We start from the raw sequence: 7,027 nt of genomic DNA, 5'->3' as shown, positions 1-7,027 counted from the left end.
AGACAAAGGTTTCTTAGTAGCAGGTACAGCTGAGGAAAGAAAAGTTGACTTACCCGCTGTAGCCGTGGAGATCCAAGCATCCAACGCTTCCCCAAAGAGAGCCTGACCTGTGTAGGGTAGGGTCTCCACAACTCCTGGATTCCGCGTCGGCAGACCACTGGTGCAGCCACAGTCCTCGACGAGCTGAGACAGACATGGAAGATATCCCATAAATCCTGCAGAATCCTGAATGTTACGTAAAAACAATTCAACGTCACTTTTATCCATTGTATCCAAATCCTCAAGTGACGTGCCTGACCACTATACTATAGCTTTGGAAATCCATGCACAGGCAATAGTAGGACGTAGTATCGCCCCTGAAGCCGTGTATATGGATTTGAGCGCAGTATCAATTTTGCGATCAGCCGGCTCCTTTAAGGTGGTAGATCCTGGAACAGGTAAAACCACCTTTTTAAAGAGTCTGGATACAGACGCGTCACTATGGGTGGGTTTTCCCATTTTTTCCTATCCTCAGGGAAGGGGAAAGCAAGCAGAACTCTTATAGGGATCTGGAATTTTTTCTCCGGATTTTCCCATGCTTTTCAAAAATAGCATTTAATTCTTTGGATGCAGGGAAGGTTAGCGAGGCTTTCTTATTGTCAGTGAAGTAAGCCTCCTCAACCTGCTCAGGTGTCGTATTAGCAATATTCAACACATCCCTAATAGCCTCTATCATCAACTGCACCCCTTTAGCAAGAGATATGGCCTCCCTGAGCACATCCCCATCACCGTCTGCCGTGTCAGAATCGGTATCTGTGTCATTTTGCATAATCTGGGTAAGAGCACGTTTGTGGGAACATACAGTAGGGGGCCCTGAGGTAACAGAACCGGACCAAACTGCCATAGAGTTCTGTAGAACCTGAGTTGCAGACTCATTCCGTAAAACCCTAGTAGAAATCTGAAAATCATAGATTTGATAGAACCATTCAGGCTCCCTTGCTGGTATCTGCGCTAAAACAGTTCAATCCTGATTACATGGAATGAGATCATCCTGAGAGGACATATCCTCTGCAGCATATGATACAGAGTCCCTGGACATAGCTTAATGGAGACCACAGACACTCCACATACACACACTGTGAAGGATAGAGTTTCACCCCCAAGAATGGCAGAGAGACTCGGAGATTGGAGCCAACCCACACACAGTGCTTTCAAGGTATAGGGAGACCCCAGCCAGCACTGACTTTGCACCTTAATAGGTGACACAGTCTATATACAGCCTCCCCCCCTTCTACAACCCCCTGGTACCGTAATAGATAGCTGGAGTTGCTCTGGAGGGACTGCTCTTCACTGACAGCGTGTCTGCAGGCAGGAAAATGGTGCTGAACGCTGCTGGGTCCGCTCTGAGGAGAAGCTCTGCCCCCTTAAAGGCACTGGCTTCCAGCTCTTCAGGAGATTATACTGGCCTGAGGATTCATGCTGGCAGCGATCCTGGGACCCTGACAGGCTTTAGAGGTCAGTGTAGGGTGTAGGCGCTGGTTCAGGGCGCCCCTCACAGGGCCGCACTATGTACAGCTGAGCATACCCCGTTGCCATCTTCACACCGGCTCCCCGCTTGTTAGAGGGGCCGGTGACTGACTCGCCACCAATCTTCTTGCTCTGTAAAGGGGTCGCGGCATACTGCTGGGTGTGAACGATCCCCTGTGGCGGGGAACAATCTATCCCCCCAGGAGCTCAGTGTCCAGTCAGCGGAGATAGTGTCTCAGACCCCGCAGGGTGGACACTTCTCCCCCCCTTAGTCCCACAAGGCAGGGAGGCTGTTGCCAGAAGCCTCCCTGTAAAATAAAAAAACTCTAAAATAAACTTTTTCCAGAGAATCTCTGTAGAGCTCCCCTAGCTGTGACCAGCCGTCCGGGCACATTTTCTAAACTGAGTCTGGTAGGAGGAGCATAGAGGGAGGAGCCAGCCCACACTATTAAACTCTTAAAGTGCCAATGGCTCCTAGTGGATACGTCTATTCCCCATAGTACTAATGTGGACCCCAGCATCCTCTAGGACGTAAGAGAAAGCAGATTGGACTCCCTCTAAAAACTTGTCATCACTGCTTAGATTTGAGGGTCAGTACCCGTTTCTGACAAAGACGGTGGGGAGGGGGAGCCCGAGAGCAATGCTGGATTGTGAGAGCTCTTAGATTTTGGTCCAAAAATAATTGAAGAAGCCTATGAAGCCCTCATTTTTCTGCGACATGGTGAAAGGTCAGTAGGGAGAAACAGTACAAGTATGTAATCCCCCACAAATATTATATTGGGTATGAGAACAGACCAGGTAGGTTGAATGACGTAGCTAGACGTACATCGTAAGATCTAGAGGAGTGACAATCAGAGCCCTGTGTGTTGCATGAGAGCTCTCAAAGGTAGGGAGATTTCCAATCAATAGCTTTGTAGAATAAACCTACTAGCAACAGGGTCAAGTATGTAGAATGAAAAAAACAAATCATGGTGTAGGAAGTGAAAATGACCACATGGGGGAGTCAACGTATCAGGAATATAATTGATGCAGGAGGCTATTAGATGGATTACTGTTGCAAAAGCAGAAAATGACAGAATGCCACCAGAGTAGTTATAATTCCTGGTAAAAATGGAGGTCTCCAATAGCAATAACAAAAGGTTTCAGGGGAGCATAGTCCCTATCTGTCACTACCAGGACAGTTGGAACATAGTTGCCGACTTCTGGGCTGCTCTCTCCAGGGAGAGAGCTGCCCGTCGGCTCAGCAGGGGGGGGGGGGGGATAGTGAGGTGACGTGACAGGGGGCGGGCCAGAGGTGGAACGGGGCGTGGCTTCAGGACCACATCATTTAAGCCACGCCCCACGCTGTGTAATGCCGTGATTACCGGCATTATACAGCAGGGGGCGTGGATACGAGGACGCGATTCAACAAGAATCGCGTCATCGCCTGCCCGGACCGCCCACTTTACTCGTTAAGTGGGCGGCAGGCAGGGGGTGACCCCCGTAAATCGGGAGACTTGCCTGCTCTTCCGCGGGGGCCGGGAGGGTCACCCGTTTTTCGGGAGCCTCCCGGCCATTCCGGGAGTGTAGGCAAGTATGGTGTGGAATCTTGACCAGCAATGGAGGGGGGAAGGGAAGAGGCACAGTGAAAATTAAAGTCAGGATCCCCTCAGGAACTTACGACTCCCTGGAAACTGGAGCATTGCAGGAAGGCACACAGGTGGGGGGCGCCAGTCACGGTCCTGCCAGTGACCAGGGTGCTGCTGCAGACCACCGAGCAGTGACAACACTATTCGCTAATGACAGGAGGAGGAAGAGGCAAGATGGCCACCGCTAGCAGTGTGCCAGGTCGAGCAGCCACAGCAAAGTCTCTTGGGTCTGGTAAGACGGGTTCTGGCTGGCAAAGTACTGCGGCGGCAATGGGGGGGCCGTGTAGTCAGAAAATGCGGCAGCAGGAACCGTGTCCAGCGTCTGCACAGTCCTGTGTCTCCGGCTCCGCAATTTGCGTCAATTGCCAGATATAATCTAGGCCTTGGCTCGGGAGAGACGGGCAAGCAGCAAACTGCAGGAATGCTATAAGACGTTCCCCGATTCTGAAGACCTGACCCACTTGCTCCAGGGGGTGAACAGAAGGCGAGGTGAGGCAGTAAGGAGGGAATGGCAGTTTAGAAGGTTTTTTTTCAAGGTTGTAAGTAACTTTTGGGGTTAGGATCTCATAGAAGACATGTCTTCTGCCATCAGCAGTCAGGCCACACATACCTCCCTACCACTATATGCCACTTTAATACATCTCTGCAGCCAGCATACTGGATTTGTCAGTAATTCAATAAGTAAGGTAACAATACCATATGTGTCTAATGTTCTCTATTTTAGTCTTCTTTCCCATCAGGCCAGCCAGGTAGACCGCTGTTTCCCCTCACGACAATTAGACTGCACCATATATCAGTCATACTGTCCCAGCATCAGGTGTAAGATGACGGGGCTTGCGGACACATGGCCACACAGTAAGGTGCGTAGTGTGATCAGATCTCTGCATCTAGAGGGCACATCAGCTGCTGAAATTCATCATCAACTTGTCAAGGTGTACGGTGAGAACGTCATGTCTTGGAAACAAGTTTCGATTTGGTGGACTGCTCTTGAGAATGGCAGGCCAAATGTTCAAGATGAGCAGCGATCCAGCCCGCCAAGCAGGTCCACCATGAAGTGCACCAAGCACAGTAATGTTTCGGTGCACCAGCTAAAATACAGTACATTGCATTGGGCAATAAGCAGTGGTGGCACTTACAGATTGCTGAGGTGGCAGCCGGTTCTGTCCACAGGGCACCTGCGCTCTGGTGCGGCGGTACCAGCCGCATCACCCTAGTTACAGCCCTGAGTTAAGCACTAATTAAACTTTACATTATTCCATAAAGTGATACAGTAAATACGAATATGATTTTACCTTCAGGGCATAGGCAAATGCGGGGGTTGGGGGGTGGGGGAGGGGGGGTTCTGGTTGCCTGGAAACCCCTCTCCTCTTGGCAAGTGACAATGGTATATAATATGATTACTAGAGCTGCCGTCACAACATGCAGTGTAAGGGACAGAGCGGAGCTCCTGCACATGCCCAGTCGTAGCAGCTTCTTCTACCAAGTTTGATGTCTGTGTTAATCTAAGTTCTCAGTGCACTGGACTAGAGAGCATCTGCCAGGAAGAAGAGACGGGAGCCTTACCATGAGGTGGGAAAACGTGTGCTTAGAAAGTGCAGTTACATTTGTGTATTTCTGGTAAAATGATGAGCGCTAGGAAAACAAATTAAAACTATGTGTAGATGTTTTTCTCCTCCACCGCTGCGTCCTGCGTCCAGCGGGGAGGCGGAGTGTGGCGGGGTTTCAGCGGGTGACGTCACTCGACGGCGTCTGATCTCATCAACGTACCTTGATGAAGTGCTAGCAAAAGCACGAAACGCATTGGTGGATAGCGGTATCACGAAGACACACTGCTGCCAGAGAGATCAGACGCCGTCGAGTGACGTCACCCGCTGAAACCCCGCCACACTCCGCCTCCCCGCTGGACGCAGCGGTGGAGGAGAAAAACATCTACACCACGGACAGCTATTCATACCATCAGGCTGAGGAATCCCGTGGACTGGTAGTGAGGTAGGGAAAGCTAGATCTCTCATGGACTGTGCTTACCGCATACAAAACTCTTAAAAAGAGCTGTAAACATACGCTAACAAAAATCTTTTTTACAGGTGCCACATAGTATCAATTTGTTTTCCTAGCGCTCATCATTTTACCAGTCTTTCATTATTCTATTTGAGCCGCTGTATTAATACAAAAAGCGCATGAAACATTATAATTCCAAACATTTGTGTATTTATTATAGTATGTTTAACCTTTTCCTGACCACTTATTTATAGTAAATGTTTGGTGCAGCCTATACTATAGACCATCTATAGTGTTAATTATTAATGCTGTATTGCATTCACTATCCAGTATATAAAGAACAATGTTTATATAAATTATCAGGGTCATTACTAGGTTCTTCTAGCGGTCCCCCAGACTCCCGCACTTACTCCAATGTCCCGCAGAGTGGGGGATTGTGGATTGCATTTGGAAACTACCCTCCAGAAATCCTGTGTTGGCCAATGGGGTAACGCTTAATATTACCCAAGTGTGCAAACTACATTTGTGCCTTTAGAGGTAGTATTATACCTTCTCTGCTTACTTTGTATGCTATTATAAGTCACTAGAACCAAAAATAAAGTATTTTATTATTATTATTATTAATACTAGCATTTGCCCATGACTTTGCGTGCATGGATGTCTGTTATTGCCCAACGGAACTCATTTTCCTAAGACAGTAGTGCCATCTAATATTGTAATGTATATTTTATATTGTACAGAAAATGTCTTTGTAAACATTATTTGCAGTTTTTCCTTCAGGGAGTAACACAAAAAGATGCTTGGGGCTACTAACTGGTGAGCAAGCCACGTAAAGCTGTCCATGGGAGAAGCAGCTGGTCCTGAGATAAGCCCTGAGTGTTTGCCCCAGCGACTTACAGGGAACTGCAGGCGCTTGAACTGAAAAGGAAAATTGTTGGGGATAAGGGGTATATGTGGTATAAACATTATCTTACCTGCGCCACATCCCGTTAGATTCTCTGCCTCAATAAGGTTTCTCTGCAGAGCAGTCACCGTAAGTCGGGAAGAGTCAAGCGTGATCGGAACATCAACTTTCAATGATCTGAGTCTCAAGCGTCTGGTGTTTCCTTTAATTCTTCTCTCTCCCTGACTGTCACATCGAGATCATACACGTCTGTTTCTTTTTAGGCCACTAAGCTATACCACAGTGAGAACGCTATCCAAATTCATGCAGTAGTTTTTGTGTAATGCTGGCATGAACAGACATTCTGAATTTTTTTCCCCCTCATAGTTCATAAACAGTCCCTAGAAGAATATTTCTAAAAAGAGACTGCCATGTACAGACACAACCATAACAGTTTTCTTATATCTATAGATTATTGTTGTTATTATTATTATTATTATTATAATTTTCCACATTTGATCAGCAATTACCACTTCCAACACAGGATATAAAAGTAGTGCCAATCCTACACACCGTATTTTTTGCATGTCTAGCTTAAGGGTTTTGAATTAATCTTGTTGTGATATACAGTATAGGCTGCTGCAACTTACACTTACGGTGCTAGTTCCTGGCTCTAGGCAGTTGGTGGATAGTTACTGTGCTAGTCCCTGGCTCTGAGCAGGTGGTGGATACAGTTACTGTGCTAGTTCCTGGCTCTGGGCAGTTGGTGGATACAGTTGCTGAGCTAGTTCCTGGCTCTGGGCAGTTGGTGGATACAGTTACTGTGCTAGTTCCTGGCTCTGGGCAGTTGGTGGATGTTATTATGCTAGTTCCTGGCTCTGAGCAGGTGGTGGATACAGTCACTGTGCTAGTTTCTGGCTCTGGGCAGTTGGTGGATACAGTCACTGTGCTAGTTCCTGGCTCTGGGCAGTTGGTGGATACAGTTGCTGAGCTAGTTCCTGGCTCTGGACAG

This window comes from Pseudophryne corroboree, chromosome 3 (assembly GCF_028390025.1).
Source record: "Pseudophryne corroboree isolate aPseCor3 chromosome 3, aPseCor3.hap2, whole genome shotgun sequence".
NCBI lineage: Eukaryota > Metazoa > Chordata > Amphibia > Anura > Myobatrachidae > Pseudophryne > Pseudophryne corroboree.
The sequence above is the reverse complement of the archived record's forward strand: the minus strand, read 5'-3'. Positions refer to the sequence as shown.